The sequence below is a fragment of the Atractosteus spatula genome (assembly GCF_055471065.1).
Source record: "Atractosteus spatula isolate fAtrSpa1 chromosome 10 unlocalized genomic scaffold, fAtrSpa1.hap1 SUPER_10_unloc_2, whole genome shotgun sequence".
NCBI lineage: Eukaryota > Metazoa > Chordata > Actinopteri > Semionotiformes > Lepisosteidae > Atractosteus > Atractosteus spatula.
The window spans coordinates 1,475,306-1,496,700 of record NW_028296622.1 but is presented as its reverse complement, the minus strand read 5'-3'; the positions used below and the strand labels follow the sequence as shown (position 1 = coordinate 1,496,700).

The 21,395-nt window shown below is 46.5% G+C and overlaps 1 non-coding gene across 1 annotated transcript; it reads right to left on the bottom strand.

Annotated features, from left to right (window-relative positions):
- Positions 1-2,459: 2,459 nt before the first annotated feature.
- Positions 2,460-2,531, bottom strand: trnae-cuc (transfer RNA glutamic acid (anticodon CUC)). Its single transcript has one exon. It is a non-coding gene; the product is annotated as a tRNA-Glu (tRNA).
- Between the last annotated feature and the right edge of the window lie 18,864 nt (positions 2,532-21,395).

The window sequence follows — 21,395 nt, the reverse complement described above, 5'->3', positions numbered from 1 at the left end:
TGTATGAGCCCTCTTTAGATTCTGATAAGTTTTCTCTACACATCAAAGACGCAGCTCCTTCAATGTCTCCCTCTCCACACTCTGCAGAACGCTACTGAATCCTATTGGTTGCCATGCTGCCTGATAGTCTGGCTCCTTCCTAGGACTTTGTCCCTCCCTGGAAGCCTGGCACAACTGAGCTCCTCTTGCGTCATCAGGCACTGTACCCCCACGTTCACAGTCCTTGGTGTTCCCAGAGACAGTGTCAATGATGAGGTCACTTCCTCCCCAGCTTCCAGTCATACCCATCTGGCTCCAGTCTGGTGCAGTGTCGTCCCCTAACTGTAACCCACAGTGGAAACTCCATCTGGCTCCAGTCTGGTGCAGTGTCGTCCCCTAGCGTTAACCCACAGTGGACACTCCATCTGGCTCCAGTCTGGTGCAGTGTCGTCCCCTAGCGTTAACCCACAGTGGACACTCCATCTGGCTCCAGTCTGGTGCAGTGTCGTCCCCTAGCGTTAACCCACAGTGGACACTCCATCTGGCTCCAGTCTGGTGGCGTGTCGTCCCCCAGCGTTAACCCACAGTGGACACTCCATCTGGCTCCAGTCTGGTGCCGTGTCGTCCCCTAGCGTTAACCCACAGCGGACACTCCATCTGGCTCCAGTCTGGTGCAGTGTCGCCCCCTAGCGTGGACACTCCATCTGGCTCCAGTCTGGTCCCGTGTCGTCCCCTAGCGTTAACCCACAGTGGAACCTCCATCTGGCTCCAGTCTGGTGCAGTGTCGCCCCCTAGCGTTAACCCACAGTGGACACTCCATCTGGCTCCAGTCTGGTGCAGTGTCGTCCCCTAGCGATAACCCACAGTGGACACTCCATCTGGCTCCAGTCTGGTGCAGTGTCGTCCCCTAGCGTTAACCCACAGTGGACACTCCATCTGGCTCCAGTCTGGTGCAGTGTCGTCTCCTAGCGTTAACCCACAGTGGACACTCCATCTGGCTCCAGTCTGGTGCAGTGTCGTCCCCTAGCGTTAACCCACAGTGGACACTCCATCTGGCTCCAGTCTGGTGCAGTGTCGTCCCCTAGCGTTAACCCACAGCGGACACTCCATCTGGCTCCAGTCTGGTGGCGTGTCGTCCCCTAGCGTTAACCCACAGTGGACACTCCATCTGGCTCCAGTCTGGTGCAGTGTCGTCCCCTAGCGTTAACCCACAGCGGACACTCCATCTGGCTCCAGTCTGGTGCAGTGTCGTCCCCTAGCGTTAACCCACAGCGGACACTCCATCTGGCTCCAGTCTGGTGCAGTGTCGTCCCCTAGCGTTAACCCACAGTGGACACTCCATCTGGCTCCAGTCTGGTGCAGTGTCGTCCCCTAGCGTTAACCCACAGTGGACACTCCATCTGGCTCCAGTCTGGTGTCATGTCGTCCCCTAGCGTTAACCCACAGTGGACACTCCATCTGGCTCCAGTCTGGTGCAGTGTCGTCCCCTAGCGTTAACCCACAGTGGACACTCCATCTGGCTCCAGTCTGGTGCAGTGTCGTCCCCTAGCGTTAACCCACAGTGGACACTCCATCTGGCTCCAGTCTGGTGCAGTGTCGTCCCCTAGCGTTAACCCACAGTGGACACTCCATCTGGCTCCAGTCTGGTGCAGTGTCGTCCCCTAGCGTTAACCCACAGTGGAAACTCCATCTGGCTCCAGTCTGGTGCAGTGTCGTCCCCTAGCGTTAACCCACAGTGGAAACTCCGACAGGTTCCCATCGCTCTGGCCGGCGTTTGTTTTTCATCCTCGTTGTTTCAGTCGTGACAAAAGGACCAGAAGAACTGGACGCTTGCATTGAAGCCCGATCCCACTGAAAGTGCTCCGAGTTCCTCATTCTTATCACTCGCTATTAAATCCTTCTGTTCACCCACTGGAATCAGCAAGCAGTCACTCGTCATCTGTTCCTATGTCTGGCGTCGGGCAGCCCAAATCTCCCGTCTGCCCTTCAGGGAATGTGAATCTCAGACCCTCCCATCACACCCTCGACCAGTGATCAGTGATTAATTGCTTGTGTACAACCCAACAGGCCTGTTGAACCAAAGTCTCTCACTGGAGGGCTGCATCAGTGGTGGGGCTTCAGCCTCATCCTCGTGGTCAGGATGCCTCGCCTTGCGCTTATATCTCTGTCGCATTGATTACGATTTATAATAATGTGATCATGTTGATAATGTTGCTTTATTGTTCCTATACAATTTCTTGCATTAGCTTGCTCTCCATGAGAAAGACACACAGACAGGGAGTAAAGCTGGGGGTCAGAGTGCAGGGTCAGGCATTGTACAGCGCCCCTGTAGCAGTTGGGGTTAAGGGCCTTGCTCAGGGGCCCAACGGAGTAGGATTCCTCTGCTGGCTGCGGGATTTGAACCGGCAACCTTCCAGCCACAGGAACAGATCCTCAGCCTCAGAGCCACCGCTCCGCCCCGCCCCAGAACAGTACTGACATTCCCTGACCGGGAATCGAACCCGGGCCGCGGCGGTGAGAGCGCCGAATCCTGACCACTAGACCACCAGGGACGCTACAGCAACACTTGACCGCGCAGCTGAAAGATCACTCCCTGTAGTGCGACAAGCTTGCAAAGCCCCATTAACACCTCTTCTATTTCTTGTCTCCCCGCAGGAATCGCGTTATGGGACGCCGAGACGCTGCAGAAAGACATCGACATGCGTCCTCAGCCGAACACAGATTTCCAGATCATTGCGTCCGACTCCACGGAGGACAAGGCGTCCGCTCTGAATGTGGAGGCGAGCTTGGTGGTCAAGGTCATCAAAACAGTCAAATAACTCAAGGACAACTTTGTGAAGGCTTCCGGCAAGTTCATGTCGACGAAGGAGATGCTCAAGAAAATCGAAATTTACTCCGAGACGATCGAGGACCGGATCATGCAGCTGATCAGGCTGTCCTCCAACTGCCTGGCGCGGCTGGAGGAGATCGCCCTGAAGTCCAACGCTCTGTCCACGGACGCCTACATCGAGCTGCTCATCCGCAACGAGGAAGAGGAGGCCCGCATCGCCGAGCTGCGCAAGATAAAACAGCACGCCGAGATCCTCGCCAAGATCGCCAACAACGAGAAACTGCTGCTGGAGGAGCGCAGGGATCATGAGGGAGAAAAACCAGAGGCTGAGAAAAATCGCTCAAGACGTCAAACTAGCGAGCTCCGTAGCTCCGTAGTGAGAGCCTGGACTGCAGGACACTGAACATGTTCCACACCGCCCGAGAACTCCTGCAGGACAGTGAACACGTTCCACACCGCCCGAGAACTCCTGCAGGACACTGAACACGTTCCGCACCGCCCGAGAACTCCTGCAGGACACTGAACACGTTCCGCACCGCCCGAGAACTCCTGCAGGACACTGAACACGTTCCCCACCGCCCGAGAACTCCTGCAGGACACTGAACACGTTCCACACCGCCCGAGAACTCCTGCAGGACACTGAACACGATCCACACCGCCCGAGAACTCCTGCAGGAAACTCCATCTTGCGTTAAATCTCGAGTAAACCAAAACAAAGAATAATGTTCGGGTTTTGTAAAATAACTGTTCCTAATAGTTCAACTGAAATAAAATAATAACTTAGTTCTACTCAATCCCTTAGTTTTAAAATCTACAAAAATCATTTTAAATTCTCTGAAGTCAAAGCTTTCCTTTCACCAGACCTCCAGCCAGACTGATGTTGGCCTCTCTCTCATGCTGTCGGGATAAAGCTGCCTTTCAAATCAATCGGCATCCTGCTGCGACTGATGATTTAATGTCCACAGGGGAAAGGGAAGACTATTTAATAAGCTTCAAGGTTTAACGGACAACCTGCGGATCTCCTGTTTTCAGTTTTTATATCGTTGTTTTTGAGTCACACATCCAGAACACCCTTTCATAACGCATCTGTACACCCTGTTCTCACATTTCTTTGGGTTAGTTTCTGCTCACTTCCCCTGGAGTGAAACACGCCTCCAAAATAAGTGTTTATAAAACTTTCATTTCTCTTTACCTGAACCCAAATAAACCTTCAAGAATACGTCATCATACAGAGCTTCAGCACAGCGTATTTCCTGTCACTTATTTTTATACTGTATTACTGTATTTGATGGGACGGGAGAGAGCGCCACCTACAGGCGAAAGGCCACATCACAGCAGCAACGTGTGAACAATAAGACGTTTACACCCAAAAACCACAATATCTCCACAACCCCATAAGCACAATGATAAAAAGACACTTTTACACAATTTTACCTCAAACCCGTCAAGCTCAATGATAAAAAGACTTTCACAACAAACCCCCAAGCTCAGTGATAAAAAGACACGTTTACACAATTTTACCTCAAACACCCTAAGCTCAACGATAGACACTTTTACACAATTACACCACAAACCAACGAGCACAATGATAAAAAGACATTTTTACACAATTTTACCACAAACACCGCAAGCTCAAAGATAAAGACTTCTACACAATTTTACCACAAACCCCCAGAGCACAGTGAAAAAGACACTTTTACACAACTTTACCACAAACCCCCTGAACTCAATGATAAACAGACACTTTTACACAATTTCACCACAAACTCCCAGAGCACAGCGAAAAAGACACTTTTACACAATTTCACCACAAACCCTCTGAGCTCAATGATAAAGACACTTTTACACAGTTTTACCTTAAACCCATCGAGCTCAATGATAAAAAGACTTTTACACAATTTCACCACAAACCCCCCGAACTCAATGATAAACAGACACTTTTACACAATTTTACTTCAATAATAGACACTTTTACACAATCTGACCTGAAACCCACCAAGCTCAAAGATAAAAAACTTTTACACAGTTTTACCATGATAAAGACACTTTTACAGAATTTCACCTCAAACCCGTCGAGCTTAATGATAAACAGACACTTTTACACAATTTCACCTCAATGATAGACACTTTTACACAATTTTACCTGAAACCCACTGAGCTCAAAGATAAAAAACTTTTACACAGTTTTACCTCAAACCCCCTGAGCTCAACGATAAAGACACGTTTACACAATTTTACAATGATAAACCGACATTCTACACAATTTTACCTCAAACCCGACGAGCTCAATGATAAACAGACACTTTTGACACAATTTTACCTCAAACCCATCGAGCACAATGATAAAAATACACTTTTGACACAATTTTACCTCAAACCCCTCGAGCTCAATGATACAGACACACTTTTACACAATTTCACCACAGACATTTTCTCACTCCTATGACTGTTTTCTCATCAGCCTGAGGACTGAACGATTTCAATGAAGAAACGGAGGGACAAGTCGCCACTCACCGCCACAGCCCGGGAAACATCTTCCGTCTCCAACACGAACAGCAAACGTCCTCTCGGTGCGCAGAAACGTCCAGAAACGCGTTGACTTTGGACTCAGTCAAGTTTAACAGGTGTATAAACGTGCTGAAGAGCCCCAGCCTGGCGAAAACTCTGTCAGACCGATTATACTGACGCAGTATTTTATTATATTAGCGTTACAACACTGATAGCATATGATATTGATGACACTGACGCAAACGCACACTTTTCCACCGATATCTACGTTCGTGAAGAACAAATTTCTGCTCTAGACGACATTATATTTTAAAAAAAACAAAAGAATTGAGTGATTGAAACGTGTTCAAACCGCGGTTGACCTGTGGCTTCAGCTCGGCGACGCAGAGACACAGCGTCCATGAGGGCGGGAAAGCAGAAAGCTTGTGTATTCCAATAAAAAGCTGACTAAAACCAATTATTAATGATAAAATAAGGTCAAACTCGGGAAACCGCGGCGGGGCAGGAGCCCTCACGGCGGGAAGCGCGACCGTTAGGAATTCAAACTTCAAACGAGACGCGCACCTGCCCCGAGTTCTCGCAGGGACCGCCCCCCTGTCCCCCTCTCAGCCAATGGGCTTCCACCACGGTGGAGTGACGTCCCGCCTCAGCCCTCTCCTCCAATGGGCTTAAGGGACACTCGAGTGACGCTCTCGAGAGCCCTCCTCCCCGGGCAGGGTTGTTATAAGCCCTCTGAGTGACTGACCCAGGGTTCACAAGCTGCCCAGGAGGCTCTACTGTACACAGAGAGGGGTGGGAGGGGGGAACAAGCCGATACCCTGGCTCCTCTCAGGAAACTGCTGATGAAGTCGGGATCAATTAACGACAGACTAATTAACGAGCGAGTTGAACCCTGGGGGTGTCATTCCCAGCATGGCCCAGCAGAGGGCGCTGAAGGGCTGCAGATGACGGCACCCCATATCCCCCCTCAGAAAAATGACACCTGACCCCCCCGTCTCTGGCCACCTACTGTGTGCGCTTTCAGAAACAGTGACCCAGTTCTGACCCGGTTTAAATCTGGCCGATACAGCTCGTGGCTCCCTGATTCGATACCGACAGAGTGGACCGGGTTGAGACAGCAGGACCGTCAGGCTGAGCTGTTGACCCCCAACAGGAACACGCAGACTCCACACACACAGACACCAGAACCAGCGACCTACAGCAGGAACACGCAGACTCCACACACACAGACACCAGTGACCCCCAGCAGGAACACGCAGACTCCACACACACAGACACCAGCGCCAGCGACCCCCAGCAGTAACACACAGACTCCACACACACAGACACCAGCGCCAGAGACCCCCAGCAGGAACACACAGACACCAGCGACCCCCAGCAGGAACACGCAGACTCCACACACACAGACACCAGCACCAGTGACCCACAGCAGGAACACACAGACACCAGTGACCTCCAGCAGGAACACGCAGACTCCACACACAGACACTAGCGACCCCCCCCCAGCAGGAACACGCAGACTCCACACACACAGACACCAGCACCAGTGACCCACAGCAGGAACACACAGACACCAGCGACCTCCAGCAGGAACACGCAGACTCCACACACAGACACCAGCGACCCCCCCCCCCAGCAGGAACATGCAGACTCCACACACACAGACACCAGCGACCCCCAGCAGGAACACGCAGACTCCACACACAGACACCAGCGACCCCCCCAGCAGGAACACGCAGACTCCACACACACAGACACCAGCGCCAACGACCCCCAGCAGGAACACGCAGACGCCACACACACAGACACCAGCGCCAGCGACCCACAGCAGGAACACACAGACTCCACACTCACTCTTGTGACACAGTTTCACTCGCTTGTCCTCACCGCTCGCCTCAGGGGACGAATGAGGACAGATTCAGGGAAAGAGCAGCACCGACTGAGTCACTGGGGAAAAGAGAGACTCTTTCTCTGAGGAGCAGGGCGGTATTGGTTTCGACATGCTCGCTGGAGGTGCTGTGGTTCCAGTTTGCGATGTGATGAGAACAGAGATTTGTCCAGCAGTTTCAGGACTCAACCTAAAAAGTGACTTTTTAGCTGATGTGACAGAGGACCAGCCTAGAGGACCAGGTATTGAAGAGAAACGGGAACGTGTGATTTTACCTCCTTCCAGTTGAAGTACAGCAGTAGAAACCTATTGTTCGCTTCTTTAGAATGATACAGAAACGCTGCTGGAAAACAAAGGTGATTATGAGAGAAGTGGTTGAATAAAAATCGGAATCAAGCCCTGCAGGACTAAAGGGATCCTGTCTGTTGTAACAGAGCTGACTGACAGGAGCTGGTATTTCATACCAGACTGAGAGGATTATATTGGGGAGAATAACAGACAGTCAGGAGATCAAATATTGTAGGGTTACACGTTACAGGACTCCCGTCTCCTGTGGAGACACACCTGTGGGGTCGTGTCAGGGCAGAAGTCCCACATTGTAAACCAGTGTAAAGTGGGACTGGGACCAACCCGGATCAAGACCAGACCTGAGAGCTTCAGGACTCTCTCCCACTGATGTCCTTTTCTCTCTCTCTGTCCTGTGTCCTAACAAACCCCACTAACACCCCGTGTGGGAAAGAGGACCCGCTCGTCCCTCCTGTCCTGTCCCGGTGTCGCCGTCACTGGGACTGGAGCAGCCGGAGAGGAGACGCACTTCCAGAACTTTCCTTCCCGCTCGGCTCTTCCCCTCCTGAGGAAAGAGCATCTTCCCACACAAACAGCCCGTTTCTCTCGGAGACGCCCGCAGCACAGGGGGCCTTTTCCCAGGACACCAGGACACCCGGGAAGAGCCTCCCAGCCCACAGGAGGGGAGTCCCAGTCCTTCCCGGGATTTCCAGGACAGGAGCGGCTCCTCAGCTGGGAATAAAACCGCCCCGAGAGGAGCTCGAGCGCTCGGGCTCGGAGCGTCGCTTAGCAACCGGCGCCGCAGCGGCATCCGGAGGACGAGCCGGAAGCGGGTTTTGGCGCCAGTTCTGCTCTTTGATGATCGGCTCAGGAGAATAAAGTCGATAGAAAAACATAAAAGTCCATTTCTCTCCCTCCTCTGTGGAAGCCGTGTCCGCCAGGAAGTGGAAAGAAAAAAAAACGCGCCGCGGTTTCTCGCCGTTTCGACTTTAGATCTCGAAATTATGACTTTTCTGACTCGAAATTACGAGATATAAAGTCCCAATGACCAGAAATAAAGTCGTGATTCTGAGATTGTAAGTCGCCGTTGCGAGATATAAAGTCCCAATGACCAGAAATAAAGTCGTGATTCTGAGATTGTAAGTCGCCGTTGCGAGATATAAAGTCCCAATGACCAGAAATAAAGTCGTGATTCTGAGATTGTAAGTCGCAGTTGCGAGATATAAAGTCCCAATGACCAGAAATAAAGTCGTGATTCTGAGATTGTAAGTCGCCGTTGCGAGATATAAAGTCCCAATGACCAGAAATAAAGTTGTGATTCTGAGATTGTAAGTCGCCGTTGCGAGATATAAAGTCCCAATGACCAGAAATAAAGTCGCGATTCTGAGATTGTAAGTCGCAGTTGCGAGATATAAAGTCCCAATGACCAGAAATAAAGTCGTGATTCTGAGATTGTAAGTCGCCGTTGCGAGATATAAAGTCCCAGTTGCCGGACGAGCCGGTTCTGCTCTTTGATTATCGGCTCAGGAGAATAAAGTACATATATACACATATACACACTGTAACGCCTGGTTGTGAGGAGGAAGCGCCCCTATAAGTGTACTGTATAGCTTGTTGTTAAGTCGTTAAGTAATTACCACCCTAAAGATGTGTGCGTGTTCCGTCATGTGTGTGTATATTCTGTGGTTGATAAAGAATAAAGCCTGGTTCGTTTATCGGGCTCCACTGGTCCTTTGTCCTGAGAAGAACCTGTAAATGCTACAATATATTCTGTTACACACACATATACAATATCAGAATTATATCCAAAAGTATTCATGACATTTATATATATACACAAAGAATAGCAAAATACAAACATGATCAAAATAGAACATTATTTAAAATGAGTTTTCTTCACATGGGACACTAAGGGCTGGTTTTCAGTGAGTCGGATCTCTTACGAGGAAGAGATCAGCGTTTCAGTGGAGAGTCCTCACTCTGTGTCCAGGAAGTATCCAGTCTTCCTCTCCCGCTGGGAAAGACTGTGTGGATCAGTGACTGACCTGCGGCAGTGTCTCTGTGTCTCTCTGTCACTCCGATAACACTGCCTGAGCTCCTCCTCTCCCTCTCCTGCTCCTGTCTCAGTGTCTTCAGCTCTCTCTCAGCTCCTCGATCTCCTGTCTGTGGGCTGTGTGTGTCTGCTCATTGTGTCTGAGGGTTATGTATTCTTGAGTGCCTTCAGGTTGTGTGTGAGACTACGTTGTGACTACTGTGTGTGCTCTTGTGTGTCTGCGGGCTGTGTGCGCTCTTGTGCGTCTGCAGGCTGTGTGCGCTCTTGTGTGTCTGCGGGCTGTGTGTGCTCTTGTCTCAGTCATCTTCTGTGACCTTCTTCTCGATGTGCTGCTTGTGGTACTCAATCACTCTCCTGTATCTCCTGTGTGTCTCTGATGCCACACAGTGAGTCTGTCTATCACTGTGTTTTGTCTCTCTATTGTCTCTCTGTATCTCTCTCCTGATCCTCTCTCACTCCCTCCATCTCCCTCCTGCAGCTCCTGTGCTCCTGTCCTGCTGGAGTGAACTGTGTTGTTGACACACTGACCTGCTGGAGAGTCTCTCTGTGTCTCTCTGCCTCATCTCTGGCCTTTTCCTCATAGTGCTGCCTGAGCTCCTCCATCACCCTTCTGTGTGTCTCCTCTCTCTCTCTCCTCTCCCTCTCCTGCTCCTCTCTCAGTTCCTCTATCTCTCTCTGCAGCCTCTCTCTCTCCCCTCTCTCTCCTCAGCTCCTCCTCCAGCTCTCTCCTCCTCCCCTCATCCCTCTCCTCCCTCAGCCTCTCCTCCAGCTCTGCTATCTGCTCCTCCAGCGCTCTGATCTTCTCCTCTCGTGTCTGGATCTCCTCCTCCAGTATGCCGTATTCAACAATAAAACAACAGCCACAACAAGAGCTTTACACGCAGTCTGGGGTATTTTCCCCTTTTATATTTTTGCCACTTTATATTGAACCTGTTTTACTCCCAGAAGTGCACAGTAGCTTCTACTTAATAAAAATGGTATAAACAGATGTGTGCTGTGTATGCATTTGTTTAAAACATAAGTTCACAATACGATACAAATACAGAAAGCACAAACTTAATAATACAACGATACAAAATCAAAACCAAATCATAAAGCCAATTTAAGTACCTATCCTTTGAAAACAGTGACGTTTGTATCTAATTTTGAATTACAAAGCAGACAGAGCAGTCCCTTCATTCAAAGATCAGATCTTGCCCAAAACAAGACAATCAGACGTGAGCCGAATTTGGAACAAGAGCCTCTGCTTTATCGTTTTTGATCAACGTCTGAGTGAAAAAGATTCGCTATTTTAACTCTTTGATTAAAGTACACAAAAGCACCTTCCTTCGAGCCGGAGTCTAACCAGCGACCTAAGGATTCCCCCGTCAGGTGCTGCTCTCTGGCACATACTGACCTGTGTAGTGTAATGCTCCTGGTGATTAAATTCCAGTTTGACATCAAGTTTCCAACTCGTTTTCTTAGTATGGTTACCTTGAATTTAAGCCACAAATGAGGATTCTACTGTATACACTTCCGGGGATATTAGAAAATGTTTGAAGGGGCATCAATCATTCCAGGCGGAAATTCACTCCTTTTCTTTCTCGAGGCATCATGTTAAACATTTATATTAAACATTTCATTTGGATCGAGAAGAGGATCACCATGAGAGACAGAACAAACAGTTTCATTCTGTCTTTATAAGGACAGCTAATGCATGTAAAGCCTTCAGTATGTGATTGTGAGAGTTTAGTTATCCCGGGGAGTGAAGAGAACTGAAATGGAGTAAATTGACATTTAAATAGAGTGTAAATCTTCAAAGTGTTCTGTCACTTCACGATTCGTACAAGAGTCTACCAGCTGGGGGGTTTGAGCCCACGAGAACATTTACCCAGTGGATTTGAAGTCTAACAGCTCAACCACTCGGCCATCCTGCCAAGGGGTTGAGGTGTTAGACTTAGTGCACCTCAGTTGTTAAACATTTCAGTATGAATCAGATTTCAATATGAATCGGATTCAAACAATAAAAAAAATTAAAACCAGCGCCCTGTCACAGAAACGTACCCTGCAGCAAGCGGGGGTACTCAGCACTAAACTAACCAGGAGCGCTTGTCCGCAGCTGAGCGTGAGCTCTGATCACTCGCATTTCCAAAGACGTGTTCGCTTTCTCTCAGCTTTTTAAAGACGGTCATAGACGCTCAAGAAGTAATTCATGTCAGTTGGAAGTCTGTTTCTGTTGTCTCCGCTCTTGATGAAGAGCAGCCGTGCGTGGGAGACTCCCTCTCTCAAGAAGTAGCCGTCACCCTGCAAGGGAGAAGAGCCATCAACCACTGAGACAATTAACGTTGAACACGTGAAATGCGAGATGTCGGGATTTTTTTCCCCACTTGAGGCTTCTATCGTTTCTACTCTAACGAGAAAAACCTCTTTATTAGAAGTGAGATTTGAACAAACGTCTCCAGAGGAAACTGCGACCTGAACGCCTTAGACCACCAGCCATCTTGCCTGTGGTTCTAATAATGAATTATACAGTATATTTTCTTTCTTTCTCCTCGTTGTTAAGAAAAAAAGTGAAATCATGTAATTTGGGAAATGTATTTTTTTCATGGGGAAAACTAGCCTGAGCAAATGTAAAGTTTAGAGCAGCGCTCAATAAAAACCATCAAAGCCGAAAGCGCTACTTATGCGGATCAATATATTCCGATGGCGGTGGTTCTGCAGAAGAAACAAGAAAAGCCGAACTCAAAGCACTGTGTTGCCATTACGGCTTCTCTGTCTGCAGCTGCTTTAAGATCTACTCACACCGTGTTGCCATTAAGGCTACCTAGTTAAAAAAAAACTTATCGTCACCCTTTTGAACGTGATTGTTAGACACCCGTTGAATCTCAACTTAGGTTTCTTGAGAGATCGTTCAGCGAGCGAGTAATAAAAACGACTTCGCTTCCAACCTCTGCTGTCACTGTAAACTCGGACGTGATGTTCTGCAGATGCGCAGTGTGCCTTTCCTCTTGTATCCAAGAGTCCTCACTGTGTGAGCTCCTCACTGCCTGTCCTGTACTCTACTGTGATTTCAATTAGATTATCTATGTGGAGCGTAGTAACATGATCTACTTGAACATTTTCGGGTTGTGGAATGAAACACTAAAGAAAATACAAGTAATGGACATTTAAAATAACCACAGTACAGCTAGAAGAGTGAAGATAAAAGACGATTTAGTGACATTCACAATAGACTTAAGGACAGTACAACCGCCTGCACAGGGACTTGAACCCTGGACCCTCAGATTAAAAGTCTGATGCGCTACCGATTGAGCTATCCGGGCTCGAGAAACAGAAAAACACTGTAGGGATCCTCACAAGTCACATGTCTCTTCTTGTGCCGAAGCGCAGTCATTCCTGACCCGTCTGGAATGACCACAGACAGACTTTATCCAGAAGCGACGGCGCCACTCCCAGTAGAATGAGAGAGAAATACAGAACGACACGAGGAGTCAAGGGGCTCCCACAATTAATCAACATTTTGACCTTTTCACAATCAGATTTTTTTCACATGTAATAGGATCTTTTAATCAACAACATTTAAGAAAGAAAACAAATGGAACATTTTTGGAACAATAATAAAAACTTTCAATGCCTTGGTTGTATAAGTGTGCACACCCTTTATAAAGGGGGTTGCAACTGTGCTGAAATTTAACCAGTCACATTCCGGATCATGTTCAAAGGTTATTTGCCTTCGCCACACATCAATTGTATTGATTCTGAGTAGTCCTAATTTCTATCAGCTGATCTCATATAACCAACCGATCTGGGAGAACGAATGTTCAAACTGCACAGCGGAACATGAAGAGAAATCTGTCTGCTGATTGTCACCAAAGAATGTCGTTACAAATTATTCGCCGAGCTGTTTTATGTATCCGGCCACCTCTTTCCTTCCTACTTTGCAGTGAGCACAATTCTTTCCGTTTCTTCTCTTGTATTTACTTTTCCTATTTTACTGTCCCTTTCCCCCATGTGGAGATGGATCCACAACCGAAACCGTTTTCACCCTGTGTTTCTGCAGCTCAAGTCTGTATGAGGAGAAGGAGACGTACAGCTCCAGTGGCGCAATCAGTCAGCGTGCGGTGCTCATACAGCAGTGCACAGCGGAGTCATGCCAAGGTTGTGAGTCTGAACCTCACCTGGAGCAGTGTGGTCTGTGTCTTTAACTACTGAAAGCAAGTGACGAGTTTAGGTGCTGGAGATGAGGTTTAAATGAATTCGAAAGAAACAAGTAAAGGTTTATTCTGTATCACACCCAAAGAAGGCTCCACTGCTGAAACGTTGTTTCCTGTTCGTTTCAGCATGGAATAAGTAGTTGCAAGAAAATCAGCCGCCTGAATAGGGACCCTGAGGTGAAAAGTTCGATGTTCTACTGACTGGGCTATTCCCGTCTGCTCAGTTTCTTTCTGAAACAGCTTTTTTAAAGAAATGCTTACAATTTGTGAAATTTAAAATACAATCTTGCTTAAAAATGCTGATGATTTTTTCCGAAAAGCTGTAAATGAGAAAACCGACCCGTTGGAGTCTCTGTGGTACAATGGCTTATTGTGGTCAGGTCGGAACTAAAATGATAGTAATTTGCTGGTCAAGCACAACCAGGCATGTCTTTCTCACTGATCCAACATGAACATCATCTAGGGAAAAAGTGGAATGTAATGTTTAATACATAATTGACCTTATTGATAATTGGACTGAATACAAATGCTTTGGATGTATCGAATTACAGCATGTAAAAACCAAGTACCTGAGTCGATATCACCGGGCAATTTCCAATAATGACCAACAGCATCAACTTCAAGTAAAATAAGATTCACACATGGAGTTTTATCGTGGAATGGAGGGTGGGAGAATTCATTTATACTCCCGTTGCATCTAAAAATAAAATAAACTATTTTAAAAATATGACGCAGATTTGATCAAGACACTTGTAATCACCTTAAAGAGTTATCATGAAGACATACGTCGGCGAGCTATCCACTGTTAATTGACAGGACTTTTGAAGAAACTGTACTCATACAACCAACATACAAATTACACATCTTAATAATCATGAAGGGAAATCCGTGTTGTGAATAACATAAAACTGTCACTACACTGTTTCCTCTCCCTGAAGACACTCCCAGCAGTGCGGAAGAGAGGAGAGGCAGGAGCAGCTCTGTGTCTCACTGGAGGAAAATTACAGATACAGATACAGACAGCAGGGCTGCAGGTGCTGCAGGGGCAAGAGAGATCAGATATTAACACTAAAAAAATCTCTTCAGTTCTAGACAAGTAATATAAATCAGTAATAATGTAAATCAGCATCAAGATAATCAATTATGTATATTTGGTCCTGTGATCCTTGCTCTCTGTGTCAGGCAGTGTCCAGTGACTGGTATCCTGCAGTGAGTCACAGACCAGTGTCTTCTGGTCCTGGTCAAGGACAGTGTGAGAAAAGCCTGTCCACAAGCTGGCAGTGAGGTCACTCAGGTCAGCACAGGAATACAGAGGCAAGGTGGACTGAATAAGAACTGGCTGTCCTGTAGCTGTAATCAGAGATCAAGCATTTAAATGAAAAAGAAAGAAAAGCCCAGCAGTGGCTGTCCTCTTTGTACTGAGTCCCTCAGACTGTGAGTCTGTCCCTGGGCAGCTTCAGTCCACACAGATGTTCCAGCCCCTCCAGCTGTGGCCCCAGTGTCTCTCTGTGTGGAGCTGACTGTGAGACTGAGACTCTCTAACAGCACAGTGGAGCTGAACTGATACTGATACACTGATACACCCCCAGGCTGAACAGAGTGAGGACTCAGGTCACCTCCTCCTCCTTATTCTTATAAGTAGAAGTAGCAGTAGCAGTAGGAGGAGCAGTAAAATATTAACAGCAGGTATTAATAGTAATAAAAGGCAGCAGTAGTATCAGTAGCAGAAGTACTGTAGTTGTAGTAGCAGCAGTAGTATTAGTAGTTGTGCTGTATTTAAACTCTCCTGTTCAATATAGCAGAGCTCCTGTGTTACAGCCTCACCATAATAACTGCAACAGCAGAAACAGAAGAGCAGGAGTCAGTTTGAAAAAGCAATGATATGATGATTTCGTTTAAAAATCAGACCTTGTTAATACAGCCTAAAAGTGGTGATATAAAGCAGAGCTTCACTGGAGCTGCAGGTCAGGCTCTGCAGTGAGTCTGTGGTTTGTGCTCCTCTGAGCTCCTCCAGCACAGGAGACCAGGCTGTACTGTGAGGCTGTGGGTGTCAGTGTGATGAGGCAGCTGAGAGCTGAGCTGTACAGGGAGACACACAGGGAGTCCAGTGTTCAGAGCTCCAGTGTTGTACAGAGTGACAGGTCCTCTCCTCAAACAGTGCTGTCAGTGTATCTCTCGGAGCTGAAAAGGAGGGGCTGTTCCTGTCAGAATGGAGGCTGACTCTCAGAGCTCCAGTGTCAGTATGAGGAGACGCTCTCAGACCTGACTGCTGCCAGAGCCTCTGAGCCTGAGTGGCCATGAGCCCTGAGCTCCCCAGCAGCTGAGAAAAGCCTCCTGTCTCCTGTGCTCACAGTGTGGTTGAACACCTGCACTGTCTCCCTCGCTGTGCATGCTCTTCTCTGTCCATCTCTCTCTCTCCTCTTCTCTCACTCTGACAGTCTGTGCAGAGTATCTGAAGGGGATGGAACATCACTTGGCAAAGGAAAAGACTTCTCAGAAGCAGAATAAAAAAAAATCAGTCAGATTCACAGCTCAGACTCACACACAGAGCTCTGGGTCCCTCAGTACTTTACCCAAACTCCTACCTCCTGAACAGACAGAAGCTCATCTTCATACTTCTCTGTCCTGACAATCCAGAACCAGAGGACATTCAGACAATCAGTGCTGCTACATGAACAATATCAGACAGAACAGTCTGGACTCAGGTCACATCTCCCCCTTTTCTCCTTCCTCACAGCCTCTTAGAGACAGAGCAGAGCTCCTGGTTCTCCTCTCTGTGAACTGGACTCAGGGGTCACTGATCTGGCAGCTGTGGGCTCTGTTCCAGGGCAGAAGCAAGAAGGTTCTATTAACCCTTTCCAGGACCTCCAGTATTACTGTCCTGATTCATTGTCTTTACTGTAAGTCAGGCTCCATCCCTCTGTCAGAAGTGTTTGACTGACAATTGAGCAATATGTGATTATCTCTTATTATTATTTTTACTGATTTAATGAACAGCAGTATTGCCATTCTTATCAGTGTACTATGATTATCAGCAGCAGCAGACCGATGGTCGTGTCTACAATAGTGACCAGTTGACCAGTCTGTAGCTCTGAGCAGTGGGACTCAGATCGCACAGAAGACCTGTCTGTGTGTGATTCCACACCAGCCCTGGGATACAGCGTCTCCCACACGTCTCTCACAGAGAGTCTTATAAATACACAGTTAAACAGAGTCTGATAACAGCTATACAGTTAATTCAATCATCAAACCGGCTGAGGAGCTGAGAGCTCCGGTGGAAATAAAACCAGGAGATGCACTTTAACCTCAAGGATCAGGAGTCGGGTCCTCCTGGCTTCTGTTCTGTGGAGATTCGTGTAAAACAGGGATTATTACAGGGACTTGTGCTATTTCTCCTCTGCTCTACGGGAGTACGCTATACACATATTAGTCTGTGAAGTAAACTATTTTTTTCCCGTTTAATGAGTTTAATTTCTCGGTTTGTCGCTCTCCCTCTCCAACTATTCCGAATCGCTTCTCCTCACAGCCCAGTAAGTTTTATTATTGGAGATGTCTATATCTGTAAGAGCGCCGGACAGGAGTCTCCTCCAGCTCTGCTCTGTCAGGAAGAGCGCTGTGACGTCACAGACACCAGCCAGAGCGCCGGGATCAGAGAGCGAGACCGCGGGAGGCGCGCGGAGCGCACGGAGGAGAGTTATTGATCACTTATCTATCGACAACCAATTAATCCAATTGTGTGTAGAATAATCGATTTACTGCACCGATTGGTGAGTACTGATTATTTTCCCGTTCTTGACCCTGTTTTAAATATCTAGAAAACAGTCAATACAGCCTGTATCGATCTATTACCATAGTGCGTTTAGGGTTACACTGTTCAATCCGAAATCAAATAATTATTATATAAATGGTTATTTAGGAATTGTATCCTAGAGCTAGAAAACTATATTCCAAGTTGATCAATTTGTGTAGGTAACAGTTTAAATGCATTTTCCCACTGTTTACAAATTATAAGTGTGGTAACCACGGCGACAGGCGCCACGTCACCGTGTCCGGCTAGGTGTCTCGCCTTCGTCACAAAGAGCGGTTTGACGTCACGGACAGGAACTAATACTAATATTAGTATTTTACTAGTATTCATGTTAATGTTAGTGATAATTATAGAGTTCCTGTCAGAGTATTTACACTAGTAGTCATGTCAGTTTTAGTGATAGCATTACTGTTATTATTAATATTCGTAGTGTAGTCGTTTGTGTAAGGTTTAGTGGTGGTGATGATGATAGTGTAAGTTTTAGTGATATTGGTACTTTTGTAATGTTTGTAGCATTTGTGTTAGTGTTAGTTATAGTGTATTTGTAGTTATGAGTATATGTGGAGTGTGTCTGTGAGTGTGGTGTTTGTGAGTGTGTTGGTGTGTTTCTGTAAGTATTTGTAGTGTCTATGTGAGTCTGTGAATGTGTGTGAGTGTGTGTATAAATGTGTGTGGTGTCTGTGAGTGTGTGTAGTGTATGTGTATAAATGTGTGTGGTGTCAGTCAGTATGTGTAGTGTCTGTGTTTGTGAATGGGTGTGAGCATGTTGGTGTATATCTGTCAGTGTGTGTGAAGGTGTATTAGTAGTGTAGTAGTAGTTTGTGTCAGTTTTAGTGGTGATGATGATAGTGTAAGTCTTAGTGTTACTGTTGTAGTGTTATTGGCTGTTGTTGTCTTAGTAATAGTGTATTTGTAGTTATGAGTGTATGTGGAGTGTGTGTAAGTGTATATCTGTCGGTGTGTGTGAATGTGTGTGTAGGTGGGCTTGGGCTCCCCTGCTGTGTCTGACAAAGGTGACCCATCAACAGGTGTTGAGGTCCAGAGTCGCTTGTGAATGGAACCACTTTCTAGAGTCTAGACCAACGTCCAGAGACCTGTGAGTGCTCTGTTTCTATCACTATTATTACTGTCACGACCACCAGCCAGTGGAGATCATCTCGTAAAAGAACTCACCAGTACCAGCAGCGGGTTGATAATAACAAGCGCCGCCGCACGTGTTAATCCATCAGCACACGCTCCACCGTGTGGGGAGCAGCGCTATTTAAACCATCCTAACCCGCTTCCCGCTGCTCGGTATTGAGTTAACTCCCTGAGAGCTCCACCTGGTGATTCCTAAACCTTGTGTCACTCTGGATTTTGGATTAACCCCTTTTGCCTTTCAACGTCGTACCTCGCCTCTCGATTCGGATTGTTTGCCACCTGTGTCCGTCCTGGATGTCTACCTACCTTCTCCCTTCGCCCACGATCTCGCCTCTCGATTCGGATTGTTTGTTTCCGTGACTACCGGCTACTCCTGCGGCTGCACAGGATCCATACCACCTCATTAGTGTTTCATTACAGGTGACTTGTACGAAATCGGCATCTGTGTGTTTAAAAACAGTGTCTTTAACTTCCTCACTGGTGAGAATATAGTGGAGAGATGCCGAGTGAAGTGGGAAAGAGTTGTGGGATGTGGCAACGGGATTCTTTTACTGGAAACTGAACTGTTGTTGACTGGTTATGGTGCTGAAAACATCTGTAATACAACAACAGGGCTGAAAACACTTTGTTCAGACTCAATAACTGTGTCAGTGATGTAGAACCTGCATCTTTCCAATGTGTTTATATCATTTATACTGTATCTACCTATTTATAGTTATATTTTATGTACCTATTTTAATTGTTAATAATTGCTAATTAGATAGAATTAATTTTAATGGAAAAAAACTAATGTATATAGTGTGATAGTATATGGAGTGTTGTTGTGTACAAATACTCTTTTACTACTGTTTTGCAAGGTGGCTCATTGGTCAGCAATGTTGCCTTGCAGTGCTGGGACCCTGTGTTAAATTCTGGACCTGGGTGCCATTTTTGCGTGGAGTTTGTATGTGCTCCCTGTGATTGCATGAAGTCTATAAACAACCTGGTAGGCTAATTGGTTTTTGGGAAATCAGGCCCTGGAGTGAACATGTCTGTGTTTGTGACTGGCACCCTGTCCAGGCTCTGTCTTGCCTTGCACCTGTTGCTTAATGAGATCAGTTCTGGCTCTGGCCGTGGATTAGAAAAAGCACTTCGAAAATGGATCGATATTCTTGTTTTATAGTGGCAAAAAGAGTAAATTAAGGAGGCCATCAACCTGTTGTATAACTGAATGTCATTGTGGGAAGTGAGGTTAAAAATTCATTTTATAATGTCATTTTTCAATTCAGTTCAACTTTATCATAATTAGACTTACACAGGTGCATAGTATAATGAACAGTGTTTCTCATGAGTCACTCAGGAGCAGTATATAAATAGGACAGAAGATAAGACAATAGACAGTAACACAATAGTAATAACATAGTATGTAATCAAAACTGTGCAAAATCCACAAACAGAGAAAATATAACAGGACAAAAACAGTGCAAAAATAGTATGGTGATTAATAAATATTACAACCAGTACAGTTTTACTGAGCTATTGAGGGGACAGTACAATTTCAGCTTACATGTGTGTGTGTAGTGATGTTGGAGTACAGTCCTTGTGAAGAAGTTAGAAGTTGTGAGGTAATATGATGGGAGGGAGTGGGGGCGTCACCGACTTGACAGCTCTGGGGAAGAAGCTATTTTGGAGTCTAGTTGTGTGCGACTGGAGTGACCGGAACCTTCTGCCAGATGGTAGGGGAATAAACAAGTTATGACCGGGGTGAGTGGGGTCAGACATGATTTTGGTGGCTTTTTTCAGACTCCTGGTGTTGTATATTTCCTGGATGGATGGTAAGACACTGCCGATGATGTGTTGGGCAGTTTTGACCACCCGCTGTAGTGCCTTGCGGTCAGATGCGGTGCAGTTGCCGTACCAGACTGTGATGCAGCTGGTCAGTATGCTCTCCACCGTACATCTGTAGAAGCTGGTGAGGATCAGTGGGTGTACAGTGGTGTGAAAAAGTGTTTGCCCCCTTCCTGATTTCTTATTTTTTTTGCATGTTTGTCACACTGAAATGGTTCAGATCATCAAACAAATTGAAATATTAGACAAAGATAACACAAGTAAACACAAAATGCAGTTTTTAAATGAAGGTTTTTATTATTAAGGGAAAAAAAATCCAAACCTACATGGCCCTGTGTGAAAAAGTGTACTATATCTCTACTGTATCTGTATCTATAGATATATTCCCTAGATCTCTTTTGTACCTGTATATATTATTATTATTGATCTCTGTTGTAGATTTGAAACTCCTCCCAGTAGCAGGACTGTATCTGTACTGTCTCAAGATCTGTACTGTATCTATATGTCTCCTGTACTCTATCTGTACTGTCTCTGTATCTGTAGATATATTCCCTAGATCTCTATTGTACCTGTATATATTATTATTATTATTGTTATTATTATTATTGATCTCTATTGTAGATTTGAAACCCCTCCCAGTAGCAGGACTGTATCTGTACTGTCTCAAGATCTGTACTGTATCTATATGTCTCCTGTACTCTATCTGTACTGTCTCTGTATCTGTAGATATATTCCCTAGATCTCTATTGTACCTGTATATATTATTATTATTGATCTCTATTGTAGATTTGAAACCCCTCCCAGTACCAGGATTTCGTGTGGCGCGGCGATTTTCCGTCTTGAGCATTTAAAACTGCAGCGCGCACAGTTTATTATCATCAATA